The sequence below is a fragment of the Lissotriton vulgaris genome, chromosome 8, assembly GCF_964263255.1.
Source record: "Lissotriton vulgaris chromosome 8, aLisVul1.2, whole genome shotgun sequence".
Classification (NCBI taxonomy): domain Eukaryota; kingdom Metazoa; phylum Chordata; class Amphibia; order Caudata; family Salamandridae; genus Lissotriton; species Lissotriton vulgaris.
The window spans coordinates 1,114,911,711-1,114,937,018 of NC_141696.1; positions in this window are offsets into that span (position 1 = coordinate 1,114,911,711).

The window sequence follows — 25,308 nt, forward strand, 5'->3', positions numbered from 1 at the left end:
TATTGGGCAAATTTAAATTTCTGAATCCTTGCACTATTTTTACGAATAAGATTAGCTTTTATGTCATTTTTCAGTGCGCTAAGTTTTATGTTAATTTCCATTGCCGATGGAGAATTGATCTGTAAAGCTTTAGCTAATAAGTCTTCTTGGTTGGTTATGTTCTCTAGTACTGTAATCTTATGTTGCTTTTGTTCTGCGTTTTGCCTAAAAACGTACGCCTGGGTAAAGCCCCTAATGCTTGCCTTACAAGCATCCCAAACCATACAGCACCCGGTTGAATTCCTATTGATGTTAATAAATTCGTTTATATGAGTCTTAAGTTGTGTCACATAAGTAGTGTCTGAAATTAGATATCTTGGAAAAGAAAATGGCCTAGGTGGTGTCCTGGTACTTTGTGTATTAAATGTCAATATTAGCGCGTTATGGTCAGATGTGATCCGGGGACAGAGGATCAAATAACCTGTCCGTAATAAATTATCGCTCACTAGGGCCATGTCTAATCTGCTACACATCTTATGGGGAGCAGAATAGTACGTATATCCTGGTAGGGTTGGATATAAATACCTCCAAGCGTCTTTAATGTTATGTATCTGACATAAATCTAATATTGATGATCTAGTCCTATGCATCCTTTGATGTACGTGAGGTTTAGTTGTATCAATTTTGTAGTCTAGAATGCAATTAAAATCTCCCATTACAATTATCTCCCCCGCCCAATCCAGAAGTTTCACGTTTAGTTGGTCAAAATACTTTGGCTCGTCTATGTTTGAGCCATAAACGGCACATAGGACATATTTAACGTTTGCATAGCTGATTTGCGCTATAGCCCATCTGCCGTCCTTATCGTGAGCAGTTTGGAGTACTTGTACCCTAAAACGTTTATCCTTAAGTATAGCCACTCCTCTCGTAGAATTCACAAAAGTGGAACAAATCAAAACATCATACCCTAATTGGTTTAAGATTTTCCTATCTTTCCAAATAATATGGGTTTCTGTTAATAAACAAAAATGGGGGTTATGTAGTTTCAGCTCTTCTGCTACTAGGGATCTTTTATTTTTGCTATTCAGCCCTGCCACGTTCCAAGCTAAACATTTTATAAAATGCATTTTAATGCCAGTGAAAATACTACGCTCCTCTTCAAATAACCATGTAAGAAAGCTAGTTCTCTAGAGCCTCTATAACACAAAATGGTACCATCAAAAATCAGTAAAAGGTTGCAAACTTTATCGAATTGATTCCCCCTGTCATCCTGCCAACAGTTTTTACTATAACCCCCCCCTTCCCCTCCCCTTGCCCCCAACCTGCGGAGAAGGGGCCCCACCCCCCTCCCATCCCCCTCCCCCTGGCTCTCTCCCCAGCCGGGGAAGAACCACCCTCCAGTAACTGCCGCCGTTGGTGAGGCAGCACGTATGGTGACACACCCATGAGTCTCTCCCGCCCCCCCCACTTCCATAAGCAAACTTCATGATACAAACTGTAGAAATTGCGTGAATTTTTTCCCCCCCCACCCTTTTTTTTTTTTTTTTCCCCTTCCCTTTTTTCCCCTCCACCCCCACGTGTGTATACCGTGTGTTTGATCCCCCTCGGCCTCCCTCATGTACCCTCATGTACCCAATTCATCAGTAGTGACAATGCTGTTATATTGCGTTTTTAGCTCTGATTAGAGCTAATACTAGAGAGATAGTTCTCTGCCTCTTTTACATCGTTAAAGAAATACGTATGTCCGTTTCTTATAACCTTGAGGCGTGCGGGCTCTTGAAGAAATACCTGCCCTCCGTGATCTTTAATTGGGTCCATGAGTTTCCGGAGTTGCCACCTCCTTTCCATAGTATCCCTGCTAAGATCTGAGCGTGCAAAAAACGAGAGCTCTCCTACCGCAATCGGGGAGTTAGGGCGAGCTCTCTGCCAAACCGCTTGTCGTAGAAGGAAGTTGCCAAAATATATGAGAAAAGGGCGAGGGAATTGGTTTCCTTTATTCCTCTGGAACAGGGGCAAGCGATGGGCCCTCTGAATTTGCGAGTCCCAGTCCCAGTCCGCTAGGTCTGGGAAGGCCTTCTGAAATACCCCCACTATGTAAGCTCTGGGGTCCGCGCCCTCTGATCTCTCCGGGATACCAAAAAGTCGTAGATTGGATCGTCTTTGTCTATTCTCCAAATCTTCGACCTTTAGCTGCAGTGCCTTCAGCTGGTCATCGTGTTTTCCTACTGCTCCTTCAAGTTTGATATTTATTTCCTCCACCTGAGCCACACGTTCCTGCAGTTCTATGGTTTCTTGGGAGACCCCCCCGATTTTGGTGGTAAGGTCCTGTAAGGAAGATTGCATCTTGTTGTTATCCTCCCTAAGCTGAAGGTAGTGTTCCTGTGCCTCTGCCCGCTGGTTGCTCAATTGTTTGCTCAGCGTGATAAGTATTTCGTCTAGAGAGGATGTACCAACTCCGGCTCTTTCTCTAGTTGGGTCGGTAGTTTGGGGGGTCGAGGGAGAATCCCCACATATCTCGGTTGTAGGAGAGGGGTTACCTGCTGCATGGTTGTGCAGTTGGGTAGATAAATGAGTAGATAAATGAGTAGTTGAATGTAGAGCGGTGGAGTCGATGTTCAAGTAGTTAGTGCTCGCCTCATCCGATAAGCTTGATTCCAACCCATTATAAGGCTCCTTCGCCAGCTCTTGGTCTTGGTCTTGGTCTTGGTCTTGATCTTGTTCCTGTACTTGTCCTTGAGGTTGTTGCCCTTCGGTCTGTTCCACCAAGGGTAAGTTATCTAGATCAATTGGAGAGCTATTCCCGGGGGTATCGTTACTGAAAGGGTGTCTGTAGGGCTCCCGCCAGATAGCCGCAGTGTCATAGTTTTAACCAGACCCTTTGTAACAATCCAGCTTCTTAGCGGGCTTTTTTCCAATGTGTGTTTTCTCAAGGGTAGGTTACTACCAGTCTTTGATTTTGGTCGTTTAGAGATAGCACCGGCCCTGTTGTTTTTCTTAAACTTCTGCTTGCCCTTTCCCTTATTTTTTGAGGTCTTGTCTTCTTCAACCTCAGATTCCGCCTCCCAATCCTCGTAAGAATCGATCTCGTTATCTACGGGTAGCAGAATATGTGTTGGGTTCTCCTCCGTCTCCTCAGTCGCCTCAGGCACCTCAAGTTCGCCCCCATGGGCTTCTGTTATATCCACCAAATTACTTGGATTAATGTCATTAGGGGGTATCTTTAGTATTATCTTAGAAGGTGACTTGGGACAGATTTTGTTTATTTTACTAACATCGGGCTCCATAGTCAGATTCTGTACACTTAAGGAGTCGCTAGAGTCTGCGCCCCTACTTATTTCGGGGCTTAGATTTGACTCCGCACCTTGGTAGCATAGGGGCATTGTTATTCCTTCCCTCTGTTGTATTGAATTAGTGGAAGTATTCTTTAAGGCTTGTGGGGGTTGTGGGACTATCTCTCCCAGCGCCCCCCTCAAAGTTGCTGATGCTTTAGCCCCCTTTCTGTCTGCCTTATTCTGCAGCCCAGCTGGAAAAACAGAAGGTCTCAGTACCTGTTTCGATGCGACGGTGCTGGTGCTGGTAGTCTTCCTCTCCCCCGCAGGAGCTGAAGCAGGAGCTGAAGCAGGCGCTTGAGTAAAGGTGCACACAATCGCCTCATTGCTCCCATTGTTCTCTGACAGCTCCAAAATCTGCGGGGGAGCAGCCGCTGCCGTCGCTATGGTTGGCGCCGTAACTTGGGGTGCATCAACAATAGTAGCAGCGGTAGGAGCAGAAACGGGAAGGAAGGTTACCGGGGGTGCTGGCGCTGCCGCTGCTGTCGTCGTGGCCGCCGCTGCTGTGGCCACCGCCTGTTTGCTGTTCCGGGTCTGTCTCGGCGGCAACGGGTTAGGATTTTTAGGGGACATCCTCCGTAGCCAAAGGACACCGGCGCTCAGACGCTGGCTGACCGCAAGACCCAACCAACCGATCCCGGAGCTGCCGACCCGTCCTCGCAGCAGCCGCTGCAGTAGTCGGGTGGTTACCGGGATAGAAAGCGCCGGCATCAGCTTGTCTAAAATGTCAAAACCGGTCGTCTTCGAAGGGGGTCTCAAGAGTTTTTTAAGGCTCAAAGCTGACGAAGACGAGGATTAATCCATAAAGTCGCTCTTTCTGCAAAGTTTAGTGAGGGAGAGCGGAGCTCACGGGTGTGTCCACCAACGCGGATCCTCACTCCGCCATCTTGGATCCGCCTAATTCCTAACATTCGAGGACTGGGGAACAAGATATATAACCGACCACAAGACATACTAGACCAATTTGCATTATATTACGAAAACTTATATACCCCGGACAGTCCCGTAAATATAGATCAAATTAAGGAATACTTGAACGACTACACAGTAAACACAGAGAATTTATTAGGTTTGGATGCACTCTCCAACGACATACAATTGATCGAACTCCAACAGGCTATCAATACATTACCAGCAGGAAAGGCGGCAGGGGAAGATTCGATACCTCTAGAACTGTATAAAATCTGTAGACTAGAACTAGAACCACTTCTTTTAGAAGTAATTCAATCAATCGGAATAAATGGAACAACCCCTAAATCCTGGAACCGGACCAAAATAATTTTTTTTTTAAAAAAGGGGAAGCCTAAAGAGGAGAGAGGGTCATATCGACCCATCTCTCTAATAAATACGGATGCCAAAATATTCGCCAAGATCATCGCACTCAGACTTGCCCCATACATGCCTAGAATTGTAAACCCGCAACAACACGGCTTTATCTCAGGGAGAGACACAACGATACACGTAAACATGGCAATAACGGCATTCGATATTGCGGAGATTGAATCCACCCCACTCGGTATGATACTATTAGATGCTGAAAAGGCTTTCGACCGGGTGGGGTGGACTTATCTCTGGTGCGTACTGTCTAAAATGGGCTTTGGGGGCAGATTCCTAAAGGGTATAAAAGCGCTCTATGATAAACCTACCGCCTGTATTAGTTATGGGGGCCTGACCTCATCAGAATTCCCAATAAAGCGGGGGACCCGGCAGGGGTGCCCTCTTTCTCCCCTTTTATTTGCTCTTACACTGGAACCTTTCTTATCTGCCCTTAACTCCCAAATATTGATTGCTCCTTTTAGCTCCAGTTCACAGGAACTGAAAATGACAGCTTATGCTGGCGACATTGCAGTATACACCACAGATATAGCCAAGGCATTGAAGGGGATATATATTGAGGCTGAGAAATTTGGGAAGGTGTCAGGCTATAAGCTTAACCAGCAGAAGACGCAAGTTATAGCCAATTATTCTCCTATCGCACCTATTCCTGAGATATGTAAAGAGGCCACTTATTTAGGGGTGAAACTAACAGCTAGAATACAAGACATCAATAAGATAAACTATAATGACCTGACTAAAAAGACTACTCTCATATTGAAAAAATGGAACAAACTGCCTCTGAATATGATTAGCAGGATAAACCTTATAAAAATTAAAATACTCCCTAAATATGTTTATTTATTCCGATCGATTCCACTGGCATTAAATAATAAATTCTTCCAACACTTAGATGGGATTTTTAGTAGCTTTATTTGGGGTTACAAAAAAGTCAGAGGGTCACTAAAAATGCTGAAAAACAATATAAATAAGGGAGGGTTGAATGCCCCAGACTTCAAACTATATTTTTGGTCTTCATTTATTACACGCATACGCTCTTTATTGCATGGGGGTAGTACACTTTTTTTTCATTATTTTATGTTAAAACAAGACTCATTATCCTTTTTGTTCAGAATCAACGACCCAAATTACTACAAAAGGGTAAGATTTAAGACTGCTAGAGATATCATTAAAATATGGGAAAACATATTAAAATTTTGTAAAACAACTTTTTTCCACTCAAAATTACCATTGTGGGGCAACCCAGGTCTCCCGGCTATATTTACAGATTCCACCATCAACAGCTGGGCTTCTTCAGGGATTAATATTTTAATGGATTTATATGGCGGGCAAGGGTTTCTAGATTTTAACACGCTTAAACAAATATATGATTTACCTGAAACTTCAAGATTTAAATATATGCAAATCCACGATTATTTGATTAATAAAAAAAAGATACAAACTTTGTCTGAATGCGATATATGGGCATGCCTCTATACAAACAGGAACAAATCCACTATCAGTGAAGCTTATCGAATATTCAACACATTCAAAACAAATGATAATGACAAACTGGCTTTGAAATGGAGCATACAATTAAATCTAAATGTTACGCCCAAGCAGATAGAGAATTCTCTTACTAACATTAATAAACTGGTACGCTCATCTAGCCTTAGGCTCCAACAATATCGAACGACTTGTATGCTCTACTACACACCTGAAAGGATCGCTAGATGGTCTCCGAACCCTACGTTTAGTAGCCGTACCAAATGTCCCAAATGTTCGGCTGTAGCAGCTAATCTAGTTCATATCTTGTACTCATGCCCCAAACTTAAGAGCTTTTGGGATGATATACTGAGGGTTTTAAGAATAAAAAATATCCCACTGCCCACCATCACGGCCGCTTCGGTTCTGATAGATTTTAATTTATCTACATCTCCACTATCTCCTTTAACGACTATATTGTTTTCATGTGCTAAATTAACTTTAGCTAGGGCTTGGATAGATCTAGATACTCCGACGGTTTGGAAGTGGTGGACATTGGTAACAGAGGTACATGCTATGGAACTGGCTCTAGCTAATCTCAGGGGAGCACGATCTTTAAAAAAATTCGATAGAATCTGGGGTAGCTTCATAGATTAAAATCAGGAATTTGTTTTCATACTGTTGAAATGTGAAACTCTCATGTATTAAAAATGTAACTGCAACTTTAATTAAGATGACCACACACCATAACTAATCTGTTTTTTTTTTTAATTATTTAATTTCGCTAGTTTCCTTTCTGTAAACAACTTACGATTGTCTTACGAATGTTTGCTGATTTTTGCTCTCTTGCTTTTTTTTCTGTCATCCTGTCAACATCAATAAAAAAAAGTTAAAAAAAAAAAAAAAAAAAGGAATCAGAAGGCCTAACTGAAGTTGAGGCCGATCCCGCCGGTGTGGACAGAGTCAAGGCACGTCGCACCGTCTAGGGGCCAGGGGAAGGCGAAGACCCAAAAATAGCATGAAGAGAATTATAATATTCGCGTATCTGGGGCAGAGTTCCCTGGCTTCAGGAAAGGTAGGAAGGCGAGGGGTGGACGCGCCTATTGACTCCTCCACCAAAGAGTGGGAGGAGGCGAGGGAAAAGGCTTTAATACGTGAAGTCTGAGATGCTGCAACTTTGACCGACTGTGCCTAGCCTTCCCTCCGGATGTTGATGGAGAGTGACTTCCTTGGGAACGGTTCTTGGAGCGGGCCCTCGAACTGACCTGAGAAGGAGAGGAACAGGGGTGAGAGCACACCGATTCACCTCCCAGCAAGGTTCGCCCCTGGCATTGTGGTAAATGCAGTTTTGGTTACTTGATTTCTTCAAGAGTGTTCGAGTGTTTCGCCACAGATGACACAGATAGTGCTGATCTCCAGACACGTGTTTCTGGTTCTTTAACCGTCATCAGTAGAGATTACAGTCTTTCAAATGTGGGGTTTGCTGAGTAGGCTGCCAACATCTTTCTCAGATCAGGTACCTCTCACAGGCATGCAGGTGCTTCATCCACGAGCTCGTCAGCTCAATGACTCACAGGAGTACTATTAAACATGAACAGGGGTGGGAGCACACCAATTCACCTCCCAGCAAGGTTCGCACCTGGCATTGTGGTAAATGCAGTTTCAGTTACTTGGTTGCTTCAAGAGTGTTTGAGTGTTTCGCCACAGTTGGCGCAGATAGTGCTGATCCTTAGACACGTGTTTCTGGTTCTGGTTCTGGCCAGCCAGAGTTAAGATTTTTATGCGCTGCTGCTCCTTTTGCTCAGGCACTGTCAGGAGTCTACTCTTAACCTATGTTACACCACACCTCTGTCCACCCTTCTCTACGGAGGAGTACTGGATAATGTAACACTTGCAGTTAACTGATCATGGTGTGTAGGCATTGCTATGATTATATGCTGTAAAATGTTCAAAATATTAATAAAAAGATTTAAACAAAAAAACATCCAATGTTTTGAAAGGATTGTGAACTGAGTATCTTGTATTGTTCAATAAAACACTAATTCCTTGAACATTCTGTTTATGGAAACGCCCAGTGCATTTCGGGTTAGGAAATCCCTTTTTCAGGGGACGATATAAATATGAAAGACAAATACTGAATTTGTAAATATTCTATATAGTATACAGCGTGGAACACCCCAACCCGGTGATGTTAACCCAGAAAAATGGCAAAATATGAGATAAAAGTGGGTAATTCTAATTGTGCTACCAACGGTCAACCAAAACTTGTGGCAGTAAAACAATGTGAGACAGAATTCCCTTGAGGTCCAGAAAGATTGATGAAAGAAATTAAATATGAAAGTCTGTACACCTGGGGGCGCTAGGGGGGCGTGCTAACAAGATGGCTGCACTGTTGTGAAGCTCTGACCACCCAGGACTTCAATCAAAAAAATATCCTGTGAATGGTAAATGTAATCAACTCAAACTTACACAAAACGGCAGCGGAAAGAGAGAGGCGGCATCGTACCTGATTGGAAGCTGGCAAGAGGAAAAAGTGATTGAGAGACAACGTGTGACGAGCCGCGGCCTGCCAGAGGATGTGGAGAGGCCGCTATGCTAGACGCCTTGAGAGGTAGAATCGAGAGTCCTCTGCAGTACGCCCTGACAATCGGCGAGGGGCTGAAGAAAACATCACACACCAAGTAAGGCGCATAGGCGATTAAGGCTGAAATGTGAAGGGAGACCCCCGCTGCAGAAAGCGCGATCTGGACAATGTGGTAACGGTTTACCACCTCTCTCATTGGTGAACACCACTAGGGGCAAGCAACAGACTTTTTTTTAAATAATTTATTTATTGGCATTTCAAAAAAGAAACAGAGAAGAACAAAGTACAGGCACAGACAGAAGCATGAATCAGTGACAATGCAGTATATACATATAAGTCAGGTAGAATGACATCATTTCCAAAACAAAAATCAGGACTTACACTCAATAGAAACATAGCCACACTTAGCACATCCAGGCGTAGACCACCAAGGGTATATCAAACGAGATCCCAAAACCAGTCGAGCCCCCATGACCAGTAACCACCTACTCTCCTGTGTGAGGGGGTGATACAATCTGCGACCTCCCCTCCAACAAAGTCGTGTCAGCCCCATGTGTATTTGAGATGGTAAACAGTCAAAATATCGAGTACAAAATATCGAATGGACATAATATCGAGTTTAAAATATAGAATGGACAAAACATCGAATGGACAGAATATAGACATTAAAAATATCGTTTTTAAGGTAAGTAATGTAATATCGAATGTTAAAAATATAGAAAGTTAAAATATCGAAGTATATAATATAGGTTATTAAAATTATCAAATGTTTAATATTATCAAATTTTTTATAGTGTTTTTTATGTTATTATATGTGTGAAAAGTGTGTATTTATGTTATAATTCATTTTAATTAATGAATTTTGTTAAATTTTTGCGTAATTTAATTCTGTAGCGGGTTGTGGGTTTATAGGGGAATAGGGTGGGAAGTATTTTAATTATAATTAATTAAATATGTAAATGTATTTATTGGTATTAATTTTTAATTAATTGTTAATTAATTTGTATTTGGTAATTAATTAAATTTTAATTGGTAATTAATTTTGATTAATTGCTAATTATGTTAATTTTACTAATTTATTTTCTGTAGCGGGTTGTGGGCTTATAGGGGAATTGGGTGGGAAGTAATTTAATTATAATTAATTAAATTATTAAATGTATTTAATTGTATTTAATTTGAATTAATTGTTTATTAATTTTTTATTGTTAAATAATTAATTGTTAATTTGTAATTAATTTGTATTAATTGGTAACTAATTGTAATAATTAATGTTAATTAGTAATTTTGATAGATTAATTATTATATTATATTAAATTGGTAATTACATTTAATTAATTTTTTATAGATATTAATTTATATATTTTTAAAATAATATATGAAGTATTTACTTTCCCTACTGTTGCACTCTCTGAGGTAGGAATATTAATTTTAACCCCTACGCTATCCAATGCTTTCCCTACTGTTGCACTCTTTGGAGTGGGAATAGTAATTTTTACCCCTACGCTATCCAACGCTTTCCCTACTGTTGCACTCTTTGGAGTGGGAATAGTAATTTTTACCCCTACGCTATCCAACTTTTTCCCTACTGTTGCACTCTTTGCAATGGGAATAGAAATGTTTACCCCTACGCTATCCAACCCTTTCCCTACTGTTGCACTCACTGGAGTGGGAATAGTAATTTTTACCCCTACGCTATCCAACGCTTTCCCTACTGTTGCACCCACTGGAGTGGGAATAGTAATTTTTACCTCTAAGCTATCCAACGCTTTCCCTACTGTTGCACTCACTGGAGTTGGAATAGTAATTTTTACCCCTACGCTATCCAACGCTTTCCCTACTGTTGCACCCACTGGAGTGGGAATAGTAATTTTTACCCCTACGCTATCCAACGCTTTCCCTACTGTTGCACTCTTTGTAGTGGGAATAGTAATTTTAACCCCTACGCTATCCAACGCTTTCCCTACTGTTGCACTATTTGGAGTGGGAATAGTAATTTTTACCCCTACGCTATCCAACGCTTTCCCTACTGTTGCACTCTTTGGAGTTGGAATAGTAATTTTTACCCCTACGCCATCCAACGCTTTCCCTACTGTTGCACCCACTGGAGTGGGAATAATCATTTTTACCCCTACGCTATCCAACGCTTTCCCTACTGTTGCACCCACTGGAGTGGGAATAGTAATTTTAACCCCTACGCTATCCAACGCTTTCTCTACTGTTGCACTCTTTGGAGTGGGAATAGTAATTTTTACCCCTACGCTATCCAACGCTTTCCCTACTGTTGCACCCACTGTAGTCGGAATAGTCATTTTTACCCCTACGCTATCCAACTCTTTCCCTACTGTTGTACTCACTGGAGTGAGAATATTAATTTTTATCCCTACGCTATCCAACGCTTTCCTTACTGTTGCATTCTCTGGAGTGGGAATAGTAATTTTTACACTTCTGCTATTGTACGGTAATAATATTGGATATTATTTAATTATATTATGTTACTATATATATATGTTTTATCAAATATGATAAAAAAATGTTTTATAACTTTAATTAATTATTTAATTATTATAAGTTAATTTATGTATTTTTAAGTATATTTTAGTAATTAATTTTTAATATTAATTTAATTTAACATTGTGTTTAATAAAGTCGATATTTTTATAAACTATATTTTTGTAAACTATATTTTTTACTTGATATTTTTGTACTTACCTGTTTGTAGATACAAACTCGATATTCTGTCTGTCGATATTTTGTCAACGATATTTTTGATAGTCGATATTATGTCCCTCGATATTATGTCAGTGATCCATTTGAGATGTCTCGATCGGGTCTTTTCTCCAGAAACAGTGCCCAGAAGTTTTTGGGCCTGTTGCGGGGGGGTAGTAAGCCATTATATAACTTAGTTTGTGTGCAGCAGTAAAGCATTTCTTTATTCCACTGGGAAAGCGTGGGTACCGGGCCACGCATCCAGGAAAGTGCCACGCACCTCTTGGCCACCAGAAAAGCCATGTCAACTAGTCATCTATGTTCTGTCTTAATGGTCTTTGAGTATCCCAGAATAGCTAGCAGGGGAGTTGGGAGTAGTGAAAGTTCCGTACTTCTATTTACTTCCTCATAGACTGTGCAACAAAAGGCGAAAACTCTAGGACAGGACCAGGACACGTGAAAAAAAATCAGCCAGCTGCACTCTGCATCTCTCACAACGTGGGCTCTCCCGAAGTCCGTATCGATAGAGCCGTTCTGGGGTATAATAAACCCTGTTTAAAAACTTAAAATGCAGCAGCTGGTGGCGACCGGTGCATGTCGGACCCTGTGGGATTGAAAGCAGGGAAGGAGGGAGCGAGTGGTGTCCTCCGACTCCAGCTCGTCCCAGGAACAAGCCCTACCATCCGAGAATAAGTCACCCATGTGATTTATGTCTAGAGTGGCCAGCGCTGCCAGCACACCTTTATCCTTACATGGGGCGAGCCACGAACACCAGGCCAGGGGGGCCTTCGGGGCGTACATGAGCGTGCAGGCCTGTGCATCCATCATGTGATGCCAGGCATGGGTAACCCCATTCAGGGAGTCCAGGAAACCCGTCCGGCGGTCACGAGGGCAAGACATCAGCATGGGGAGAGGAACTGGGGCAGCGACGATCGATTCTATACGTATGTGCGGAATATCTGCAGGGTCGTGTATCCAATGATACGCATGTGCGCTTTGCGCGGCTCGGTAATATAGCTCAAGGTCCATAACATTCAGACCGCCCTCCGCATAAGGACGGGTAAGGATTTTCCACGCAACTCTGGGTTGCTTGCCGGCCCATGCCAGTCGAATTATAAGCGAGTGTAGTTGTTGAAAAAACAGGAAAGATAGGACCATGGGTATGTTACTGAACAGGAACAGAAACCGAGGCAGCACAATCATTTTCATGAGGGAAATGCGGCCCATCAAGGACAAAGGGAGGCTAAGCCACTTGGTAATATCGTCTTCCAGCTTGGAGACAGCCACCCCGTAGTTCTCCCTGAGAACCATCTCCGAATCTGTGTGTAGCCAGATCCCCCGATACCGTACCGCATCTGTGGTCCACTGAATGGGGTATTCCGGTTCGAGTCTCTTAGTGACGGGAGTGAGCGGGAACATGAGTGATTTGTTCCAATTTACGTGGATCCCCGAAAGGGAGCTGAATAAGACCACTTCACATAGCATCGCCGGTAGGTTTACCTCCGGGTCGCAGACAAATAATAGTGTGTCGTCTGCATATGTGGACACAATCAAATTGTATGTGGGGAACCGTATACCCCGATGTCCATGATATTCGCGTAGTACACACACGAGAGGTTCAGCCACTAAAGCGTAGAGTATAGGGGAAAGGGGGCACCCCTGCCTTGTGCCACGACCGATATTGATGGGGTCCGTGGTAAGGGACCCAATACGAACAGGGGCCATAGGGGACGCGTAGAGCGTGTTCAGGAGATGGAGGAAGAGGCCCCCCACCCCCATGCGACTCAGGACTTGTCTCAGGAAAGGCCACTCGACAGAGTCAAAGGCCTTTTCCATGTCTAAAAAGACAGCAACAGCAGAGACATCTGGGCGTGTATGTTGGAATGCCGCAAACACAGTCCGCAAATTGTAAGTAAGGTTGCGACTGGGGACGAAGCCCGCCTGCTCCGGGGAACCAGAGAGGAGGTTAGCGATTATTTTTGCAAATATGTTTGCGTCAACATTTAATAACGATAGCAGGCGGTACGAAGAACAGTCTCCCGGGGGTTTCCCAGGTTTGAGGATCGCAATAAGTATCACTTCTCGTATCGTGGGAGGCACTTCACCTGACTCAGCCATGTTCTCAAAGAGCGTCAATAGTCGAGGGATCGATAGGTCGAATATGTCTTGTAGAATGACACCGTTAATCCGTCACTACCCGGAGCACTCCCGACTCTCATTGCCGACAGGGCCAGAATAATTTCCTCACGTTCAAAGGGTTGAACCAGGAATTTGCGATGCAAGTTAGACAGCCAGGGCAGTTCAATATGAGTCAAGTAGTCAAGAATATGTTCCTCCGGGATAGAGCCTCTAGAGGCATACAGAGATGTATAATACTCCCGAAAACAGTGTGCTATCTGCTCATTAGATAGGGGCTCGTCGGTCTGAGGAGATCTCATATCGGGAATCGCTGTACCACTCCGACGCTGTTTGGTCAGCTGTGCCAAAACCGACCCGGGGCGCTCTCCCTCCCCATAGGATCGCGTGGTGGCATACTTTCCCAGATGCTTGATCTCGGTGTCAGCCTCCTCATGGTACTCACAAAGCGTTTGGGTGAGTTCCTGAGTTAGGACTTCGCCATCGTCCCGTAGGTGTCGTGCCTCAATGTCCTTAAGCCTGTTCTCCAGAAGCGTCAGTCACCCCAGGATGGATTGAAGGACCCACGCATGTTTAGAGATGGCGACTCCCCGTATGAACACCTTAAAGGCCTCCCACACCGTCGAACGAATCGACAGAGCCAACATTGGTGTTAAAAAATTCCTCAATAGCAGTGGCTAGCTCTTCCTTGAAGGCGTTGTCCAACAGGGAGTAAGGAGGGAAGCGCCAGGCGAATGGTAGGATACGTTTCGCCGGCACGGTAAATGTGATAAGAACAGGGGAGTGGTCCCAAAAGGTTTGCGGAAGGATTGTACACGCCCGGACCAGGGAAAGAAGATGGGAAGTGGACAACCAATAATCGATCCAAGTATGAATGTCGTGCGGTGCTGAGTAGTGTGTGTATCCCCCCTGAGTAGGGTGTCGAGATCTCCATATATCTTGCAACCCCAGTCGATCCATTTCCACGTCTACCACTCTGGCAGAGGCCGAGGGGTGGCGATTGGGACCGTCTGATCTATCCAGTCAGGGCTGTCTTGTCATGTTAAAGTCACCCCCCCATAGGATGTGTCCTCCACAGTGTTCTCTGACCCTAGCAGTTTGATCAGTGTAAAAAGTGGGGTGGTCGTAGTTAGGTCCATAAGTGTTCACTATATGGAACTCCATACCCTTTCCAGTGCATTTCGTGATCGTGTACCGTCCCTTACTGTCCGTTGCTATTGGGGTAAATTTCAGTGATGCCTTTGGGTTCACCCACGTTAAAACTCCCCTGGCGTGTGAAGTGAATCCCGCCGCATGTACATTTTTCAAGAAACCTCTTCAAAGCAGCGTCGGGCTGTCCGGACGCAGGTGGGTCTCTTGTAGAAGCGTTACATCAATTCCATGTCTCAGGAGATAGTGTAGGACTCGCCTAACTTTGCGGTGGTCATTAAGACCCCTAATATTCCACGTCAGTAATGTAATAGTATCTAAAGTGTTGCTCGGCTGTGCCATCCCGGGAATAGCAGTAGAATGAGAAGGCAGCGTGGTGTAGCCCGTTCATATGTCAGCCGTTCATGTCAATCAGTGTCTGTGCAAAAAGATCTATAAAACACACATAGAACCTGTAAACTTTCCCCCTCAATGCCAACAACTTCAGAGAGCAACCGAACCCCCTCCACACGAAAACCCACCCATGCCTGCCCTACCCCAACTAGGCAGCGATCTTCCTCCCAACCCACCAGTTCCCTCTTGCCGTCCCACCGCATGACTCAAGAACCCTCTCGCCCCTCCCAGGAAAAGTTTGAAAAACAAAAGGAAACCCTGCTCAGGGGAGTGTAATTCACACGGGGCGTAGGTAGCCGGCAGTACAGAAAACAGAGACTACTCGTCCAAATGTATAATGCTGCCGTGCGGTACCCCCCGTCCCCTAAAAAAAAAAGTAGTAAGCGTGTGTTCTCAGCTATCACCCAGTCACTCTCATGATACAACAGCGACTTGTGCCCTCCCAAGTAACCTCCAAGCCAGTTATCACAGCCATAGATCTGGGTTCCTCACATTAGAGCGCATGTGGGCACCCAAGCGCTTGTCAATGTAACAGATATCCCCCTCACACCCTATCTGACAGGAAAGTTGGAAGAGCACAGGAGACAATGCATGACCAGAGGCAGTCCCTGAAAAGACTTTCCCCACAGCAGACTCTAATAGCTCCTCCCCTCTAGCTCTCAATAACAGAAGTTTGTCGTGGACCACTCAGCGAACGATTCTGCAGTTCAGTCCTGTTCATCCAAGGAGCCTTCCGTAGCATCCGCGTGTTGTTCGTAATCTGAGGGTTGCTTCTTTTCTCTGCGCCATTGATTAAGGGCCTTCGGGAGAGCCCTGGGGTCGGTAAAGATCATGGACTTCCCCTGCCTTTTGACCCGCAGCTTCGCAGGGTATAGCATTGCATAGTCCGTGCCCATTTCTCAAAGCTGACGTTTCATTGGCACAAACTGTCCCCGCACCTCCTGCACCTTTGCAGTGAAATCAGGAAAAAGGGAGATTGTCGAGCCCTCATAGGTCAGTGGTTGCTTCTCCCTGGCAATCTTCAGTGCCGCATCACGGTCTGTATAATTTAGCAGTCTAGCAATTATTGGGCGCGGGGTGCCCCTGGTTTTGGTCTTGGGCCCAGGGACCGATGCGCTCTCTCAACGACAAACATCCCTGAGAAGGCTGCGTCTCCCAATAGTGATTTTAGGAGATTTTCCACGAATATCTCCATAGTCCCTGTCTGTGTGGATTCCGGCAAACCCGTAATGCGGAGATTGCATCTCCGGGAACGGGCCTCTAAGTCCTCAGTTTTATCCTGCAGGAGTTGGAGTACTCTGCCCAGTTGTTTGTGTTCTGTATCAAGAGACGTCTGTGCTTCCTCCACCTCAACGATGCTGCGCTCGGACATGTCGATCCATTCAGCATGTTTATCTAGCCTTTCCGCCATCCGGTCCATGCGGTAGGTGAGTGCGTCCATCTTTGATCCCAGTGAGGCAATCCTGCCCTGTAGGCCCTTCTTCATGGCTAAGAGGATATCTTGCTGTGACGAGCCTCCTGTTGTTTCTGCCTCAGCGCGGTCATCGTCCGGTGGGGGATCACTGGATTTGGAACTCTTGTTGCTGAAGGACAGTTTGGGTTGATTCCTGTCCGTGTGCCCCATCACGGCACTAGCAAGTGCACCGCCGCTGACAAACTAGAGTCAATTACGTAGGGCCCGAGGGTCGCCAGCACCAGGGTCGCAACTCTCACCTCACCGACTGAATGTGCAGCAGGCGCATGGACCTCAGGCCGCAGGGCAGCTCCGGCAAGGCACAATTCTGTAGCAGGTATTAGGCGGATATCTCACTTGAACAGAAGAGGGACAGTGCGTCAAGTCCACCAACAACCCCTCTCAGGCGACTATCACAGCTGTCGGAACCTCGCCCGGGTGGCTAGTAGCACTAATCCCCAAATGCACTCGGTAGGCGCCAAGTGGGGCAGCATTACTATTTACTGGGCTCGGGCTGTAGAACTCAATAGTACCATAGAAGATGGCAGGGGGTGCCCGTCGCAGTAGTAGGAGGGAGAGTCGCTCTATGAGGGCTGCCCCACTGCCAGTTCTGAGCTCGTGCACAATGTCAATGAGCTCCTGTCGTACCTCCCATGTCACGCCACCTTACCGCCAGTATTTCGTGATGCACCCCTTGGTGTCTCATTGGTGTCATACAGTGGAGATCCAGACGTGGCACAGTTCTTAGGGGCCCAGCTGCGCCTCTCGGCCCGTCACCAGTACACCACGACACTATCCAGTTGCCTCTGCGTCGCAGCTGGGTCCATAGCGCCGGTCCCCTCGCTCGGCAGTCTCCGCAGCATCTCCCCAGCCTGTCCACAGCAGCAACAGTGCATCTGCTAGATGTAGTGCCTCCTAATGCCCCCGTTGGCAGTCTCTCCATCACTAATCCACAGGGAGGGGCAGGGGGCTGCAGCGAAGTGCAGGCGGGTCACAGATCCCTAAAGGCAGCACCGGGCGTCGGGTCCGTCCACAACAGGCCACCACCGACGGGGTAACCAGTGCACTCTACTGCCCCCAGATCTCGTGGCGAGCCCTCTCCGCAAAGGCTCAGCTCACAGGGCCGCGGCCGAGCAGCGAGCGGCCGCCGGGCACCAGAGTTCCACAGGGCCGCCAGGCGCTCACGCAGCGCGCCTCCGCCACCGGGCAGGCTATCTCGCCCGCAGGCTCCGCTCCTCCGGCAACGCGCCCTTCGCCACAGCAACCAGGAGGATACCAGGGCCCGGCAGGAGGCAGCAGTCGGGTAGAAAGACCCCCGCAGGTGCCGTCTGACACCAGGGTCGCCGCCAGCAGGTCGCAGCCGCCCAGGGGCACAGATCTTCTCTCGGCGCAAACCGCCACAGCTGGCTCCGCCTCACTCCGATCTTAGGCGCACTTAGGCCCGGCAGCTCATCACAGCCCAACCAGCAGGGATCAGCAGCCGGAATCTCGCCAGGCACCGACCGCAGCAGTCGAGGGACGCAGATCAGGCAGGTAAGACATTCTAGAGGTCAGCTACACGCAGGATATTTTTCAGGATAGTGTCGGAGACGGGGGAGCTCTCAGCTCAAGCAGCCATCTTGGTTGCGAGCTAGCTCTGCCCCGGCAAGCAACAGACTTGAGGCATATTAAAGGCCATATACATAAACTGTACAGACAAAACGATGGTTAAAGCTGGCCAAAGGAAAAAAAACGCAGTGTAGCAAAGAATACAAAACACGAGATGCGCCCGCCATTTTGAGCCATGTATAAAGCTTCAGTGTGCACCGGCCACTGAACAGAGAAAAGTGCAGAAAAGACACGCTACAAAACACTCAAACAGAGCGACTCACAAGACTATAGGAGCATTGCCCTCATAATGTGGAAGAACTGAAAACCAAATTCATGACTGGACGATTAGGATGAAGTAAAGTCCAAAATACAGAGCGCCACACCAGGAATAGCACAATACAAATCCACACATCGCACTAAAGACACGCCTCATGTGCACCCGATTTTTAAAACTGAGGAGCGGTAGGCAAGGGCACACAGAGACACACAGGTTGAATTAACTTCAGCTGTACATCGTAGGTGAGGCCCCATCAATAGGCTGATCAGATCGTACACGCTGTACACCTCTCCTAGTACAACACCAAGGATAAACAAAAATGGGAAAACAGATGGAAAACAGGCCATGCTGCCATTCAAGGTGCAAAAAAGGCAAAGAGGACAAGCACGAGACCCTGAAGCGGAAGCAGGAGACCAGATGGCACATAACTCAGAGGACATGGATTTAAAAGCACTGATAATAACAATGAAAAGTAGCCTCTCATCAATTGAAGCCAAGATGGATGGAATGTGCGCCAGGATGGATTTCATTACACCGAAACTTGAAAACAAGATGGGAGCCTGGGGGAAGCAGAAAACAGGATATCGACTCTGGAAGATGATCAGGCGCAACACACTGAACAAATGGACAAACTACTCAAAGTGATTGCTGCAAAAAATGAGGACCTTGAAGCAGGATTTCGGCTGACCAACATAAGAATTCTTGGAATTCCACAATCTGCCAACACAGGAAGAATGGAAGATTACATAGAGAAATTACTCATCACATGTTTCGACAGGGACAGCTTCTCCAGCTTGATGATTGTTGAGAGGGCACATAGAACACAAGCACCAAAACCTCAGTCTGCTGCTCTGCCAAGACCTTTAGTGGCGAAGATACTAAACAACAGGGATCGCGACACAGCGCTACGAAGGGCCAGGGAGCTGAAGGCAGTGGTGTTCAATAACAACACAATATCGCTATACCCTGCCTTCAAGCTAGCTGTTCAGGAGGCATGCAAGAAATTCCTGACAGTAAAAAAGAAATTGAAACAGGTGGGGATAGAATATGCCATGATGTATCCCACTAGACTGAGGCTAACCCATAATGGCAAGAACTACTTTTGCAATACTCCGCATCAAGTGGCAGAATTCCTTGGAGCAAATACACACCAAGCCAAACATACAGAACATTCGCCCACAGCCAACAGCGTATTGTCGCCCCAGCACGAGGAGAAACAATAAATTCATAAGATTTAAAAGTGCCTTACAAAGGAGCAGATTCAGAAATCAGAGAAGGATGATGCAGCGAAGATCGTCACACGGTCTCCTCCAGAGGATGCCGGAAATTAACCTTCAAAAGATGTTTACTAAGAGCAATTGCACAACGTAGGAAGACTACAAACGGATAGAAATGGACACAGAGACTACCAGACACTGAAATTAAATAACCCAGGCACCCGCCTGTGCAGCGAAAGCTGGACGGGGGCTCAGCCTCACACCCTGGAAAACACACCCCCAAAGGAAATTCCCCCAGTTTTCCCACTATGTGGAGAAAGACAAATATTTGTTCTTGTTACTCTCCTAAAGAGGGCCTGTTGAATGTGTTGTTAGTAAGCCACATAGTTAGTTGCAAAATGCGCAATCTATCCACTTAAAGGCCAATATCTCATATTGTCAAAAGCATCACCTAATCAGAGAATATATTGAATATAACGAATGGGAGATATGCCGAAAGTATGAGAAAGAGACAATGCTAATGACACTGGCTTACAAGTTTGTTAAGGGGAGGGAGGGCACACTGCACGGCAAGTTGGGATGGCCGTTGTGGGAGGGGGGTAGGGGAAAGATTTTAGACAATAAATGTGAAGCAGAGAAAAGGGACATGGAATTTGCAAAAAATTTAGACCAAACAAATACAAACAAAAAGACTGAATGTACATACTAACAAGGAATATTGACGTGCAATAGTGCCCACAACGATCAGGCTATGGGAATGGGATTGTAGACATGGAATGTGAGAGGGCTAGGGGACCACCATAAGAGAAGACATTTATTGGCATATATGGATGGACATCAGGTGAAATTCGCTATGATTCAGGAAACACATACAAATCCGTCAAACGCGGTTAAATTTTTCTGCTAGATGGGCCTCTCATAGATATTTCTCCTCGTATTCAACATACTCGAGAGGTACTGCTATACTTATTTAAAAAAACACGCCATATGTAGCAGAAGGATCACTATGTGATCCCTAGGGCCGTTATTGTATTGTATGGGGCAGACTGAAAATCAGCTCCTGGACGTTTGGCGGAATCGTCACCCTAATCTGAGGGAAGGAACGTTTCATTCAGCAGGACAAGGTTGCTGGTCTAGATTAGACATTTGGTTAACTTCCAAAGAATTAGTAACGTATGTCACTTCTGCGCGCCATATGGCTCGCACATATTCAGACCATGACCCAGTTTACATACAACTGTCCCCCCAAAGGCTGGATATAGATATATAGATATATAGAATGCCGTTTACCTGCCACAACATTACTAGACTCAGCTTTCAAAGTGGAGCTGGGACAGGAGCTAGAAGAATTTTTAAATAATAATATAGGCTCTGTTCCTCTATTAACCACTGTCTGGGAAGCATTAAAAGTTACAGTCAGAGGCATATGCATATCTAAAGCAGGAGGCAGATTGAGAGATATCATAAAAACTAAATCTGAACTGGAAGCTAAACTAAAACACCAAGAGAGACATCTGCAGTAGAATAAAGCAAACAACACCATGGCAAAGATCAGGGAAGGGCTCACAGAATATCAGGAAACAGCAGAATAGGAGTGCCTATTCCGTGGAAAATACCATTAAGCTAGAAAATATGGAGAAGGGGAAAGACCTGGGAAGGCTTTAGCACAGCTCACACCCCCCCCCCCCAAATCCACAAATTATGTCTTGGGACACGTTGGGAATTGCAAGCTTCTTCACTGTACACTATAAAGCCCTATACTCCTCACGCAGCTCCAAACAGGCAGACACAAGGGAATACCTTGAGAAGATAAAACTAGCATGGCTATGTAACGGCCATAGAGAATTCTTGGCAGCTCAGTTGGAAGAAGAGGAAATTAGAGTAGCAATAATGCAAATGGGCAATGGAAAAGTTCCAGGGCCTGTTGGGCTGACAATTGAATTTTACAAAACGTATATAGATATATTGGCCCCATTCCTAAAAAAATGTATGAAAATGCAGTGCAAACAGGTATTTTACCACAATCAATGTGAGAAGCCCTTATAGTTTTGCTTTTAAAACCAGGCAAAGCACATAATAATACAAACTCGTACAGGCCACTATCCCTTATAAAATGTGATGTCAAAATTCTGGCCAAAGAGCTAGCTAATTGATTAAGTTTATTAATGGACAAACTAATTCGGCCCGACCAGGCTGGATTTGTGCCAAGGAGAGCCACCTCTCACAATTTATGTACCCTGTTCGCCGTCATGCAAGACATAGATCAGGAAGAAAAAGCAGTGGCGTTTTTCTTAGATGCTACAAAAGCATTTGATTCTCTTGAATGGGAATATTTATTCTCAGTTCTGATACAAATGGGGTTCCCACCAGGATCTCTGCCAGGGGTAAAATTGCGATACCCTAAGCCAAGAGCATTGTTGCTTGTAAATTGAATGCGCACTCCTAAACTAGAAATATCCAGAGGCACAAGACAAGGGTGCCCACTGTCACCCCTGTAATTTGCCATAGCAATGGAGCTGTTGGCAGCCATTCTCCGGCAACATCTCAAAGAACATGCGCTAGATTATCCCACCAGGCCGGTACTGGTTTTGCTATCTGCGAGAATCAGAAATAGGATTAAATGGCATTATTCGCAAAATCATCATATTTGGGGCATATTCAGGTATAACAATAAACTGGGAAAAATCGCAGATCTTCCCACTCAACCAAAACCCTCCAAAGACCCTACTGAAGTTCCCTATACAATGGTGTGACACAGAACTACGATATCTGGGAATAAACATTACTAAAGACAGGGAAGAAATAATGAAAGCAAATTACGGCAGAGTTCTCAACTCGGTGGAAGAGGCTATCTATAGATGGATTGCAATGCTGCTATTATTGGCCGGGCGCATTGCGCTAATGAAGATGGTAATATTGCCCAAATTCCTATATTTATTTATAAATATACCCTATGCACCAAGCCGGCCCTTTTTTGTCAGACTTAAAAGCCAACTAATCAGACTAGACGAGGTAAACAATCCATACTAATATTATAAAGAGAGAGCCCAAACCTTTGAGGCGGGTAATCTCAGGAACCACAGCACCAATCACAACACCCAATACAGCGTTGGAAAGGGCAGTTGCAGCAGAAGGACATAGGCTATGCAGACGCCCACCATATACATTTAAAAGGTAAAAGAACCGTGCCAGCTAAGTAGTCCCTTATGGGCGTGTCTGCGTTGTGCTGTGGGCGTGTGCTGGGGGCGTGAAAAGCGCTGGGGGCGCGTGGTACGTTCCACCCTTCATGCCATGTCTCATATCGTCTGCTAATCCCACCCTGCTCCCTTTAAATACCCCTGCACCCCATAATCAGAACCCACACTTACTCCTTAAAATACCCCAACACCCTTAAACACTAACCCATCTTAACCCTATAAATATACCCTGTACCTCAAAACCCAAACCTATCCCTAAACCCTAAAAATACCCCGTACCCCAAAAACCGGACCTAGCCCTGAACCCTATAAATACCCCTGTACCTCAAAACCTAAACCTACCCAAGAAACCCTAAAAATACCCCTGTACCCCAAACCCAAACCTAGCCCTGAACCCTAAAAATACCACTGTACCCCAAAACCCAAACCTACCCCTGAACCCTAAAATACCCCTGTACCCCAAAACCCAAACCTAGCCCTGAACTCCAAAAATACCCCTGTACCCCAAAACCCAAACCTAGCCCTGAACCCTAAAAATACCCATGTACCCCAAAACCCAAACCTAGCCCTGAACCCTTAAAATACCCCTGTACCCCAAAACCCAAACCTACCCCTGAACCCTAAAAATAACCCTATACCCCAAAACCCAAAGCTAGCCCTGAACCCTAAAAGTACCCCTGTACCCCAAAACCCATACCTATCCCTAAACCCTAAAACTACCCCTGTACCCCATAACCCAAAACTATATCCAAACACCCCAAAACATATACCTCAGTACCCCAAAACATATACCCCTATACCCATAATTACCTTATCCAAACATTAAAAATAAACATGCTTTTACCATTCATGCATTTACAGCGAATTTTGTTGTAAATGTATGCATGGTAAAAGCATATCAAATGTAATGCCATGCGTTATAATGGCATTGCGGAGTCATGGTACTTTCGTAATGAAAGTATGCGGAGTGATGGTATGCGGAAAGAAAGTTGCGGAATAATGGGTATTTTCCCTCCCCGGTAAGTACATTGGCGGCACGGTGGCCCACATCTCCAGCAACATACTCATATTTTTTCACCACCCATTTGAAAAATGCACAGGTCTCTCTCATTGATGGCCAGTACCGACATACACTTTTAGACACACCTCCCGCCACAAGTTCTAGAATTGCGAACTTTAGAGCTGGGGAGCTACGTTCGAATCTCGGCATCCGCTCAACATCCTGTGATTCCAGGCAAATCGCTTTGTCTCCCCGTGCCTACCACAAATGAATGTGTTCTTCTGTAATGTAAATTGTGCTCATGCCATGTTGTCGAGTTCGCGCTAAATAATATTGCAAGGAAAAATAAAGTAGGGAAACTCGAGTTCACACACTACTGAATGCGCACTCATAAGTGCATCAGCAGTGCACTGTGAATCGGAGCGTTTCACAGGCCTGTCACAGATGAGAAATGCTATCTAAACGAAATCCTACAAAACAATATACTACTGGCCGGCAGCAATTCATATCCGGACAACGTCGGGACAGGCTGCTAGTCTTGTATAAAATGGAGCACCCTTGTGCTGCCTTTTGCACAAGGGGGCTTTGAAGCGCCAGATCCTGAAAATATATTACCTCAGCACACAAGCTCAATATGCTGCATACTGGTTTAAGTCATCGCTGTTTATGACGCACCTAGCAGTAGAGCAAGGATATATGGCACTCACCCCCATGACAGGGTTTTTAGGTACAGAGGGACAAGCAGCAAGCGGTAGATCAGTAGCATGCACAAACCGAGCATGGAAAAAGATTGCGCAAAAAGCAAAAACCCCAATGATATACTCACCATTACTTCCAGTAGCACACCAGCAGTTACGCAAGAAGGGATATGCAAGGGCATGCTTTTAAAGTATAGCATAAACAGATGGGGAAACATGTGTGACAAAGGAGAATTTAGATGAGAAAATATATTTTTTGGGGAGAGAGAACCCACAGTCATGGATCACTTTCTGTATACAAGGCTTAGGCAAAATGTTAAAGCACCAACACCTAAATTTCCAGAAGAACCTCCCATTCTGTTAACTATGCATCTGTTGCTGAGTGGCGGGATATCACATGCAGTGTCAAGCATATATAAACTGAATAACGGGAAGGAAGGGGGAAACAGTCTGAAGGCAAGGGAGGGATGGGAGCAGGAACTGGGGCATCCGATAACAGTTGAAATATGGCTGTACTACTGTCTACAAACTGAGAGAATCACTGCAAGTAGTAGATTAAGAATCATACATTTAACTTTTTACACAGAATGTACTGTACAATGGCATAGATGCACAGACTCAAACTGAACTGAGAGAAAATGATGTTTGGGACAGATGTGGGAAGGAAAGTGCTGATTTCATGCATCTGGCGTGGTTGTGCCCGAGGATTGCCAAATACTGGGCGGAGGTGGGGAAGGTGCTGAACGAAATAGCAGAAATGCGCGTTGACCTAACTCCAGAGGTGGGACTGCTGGATACACA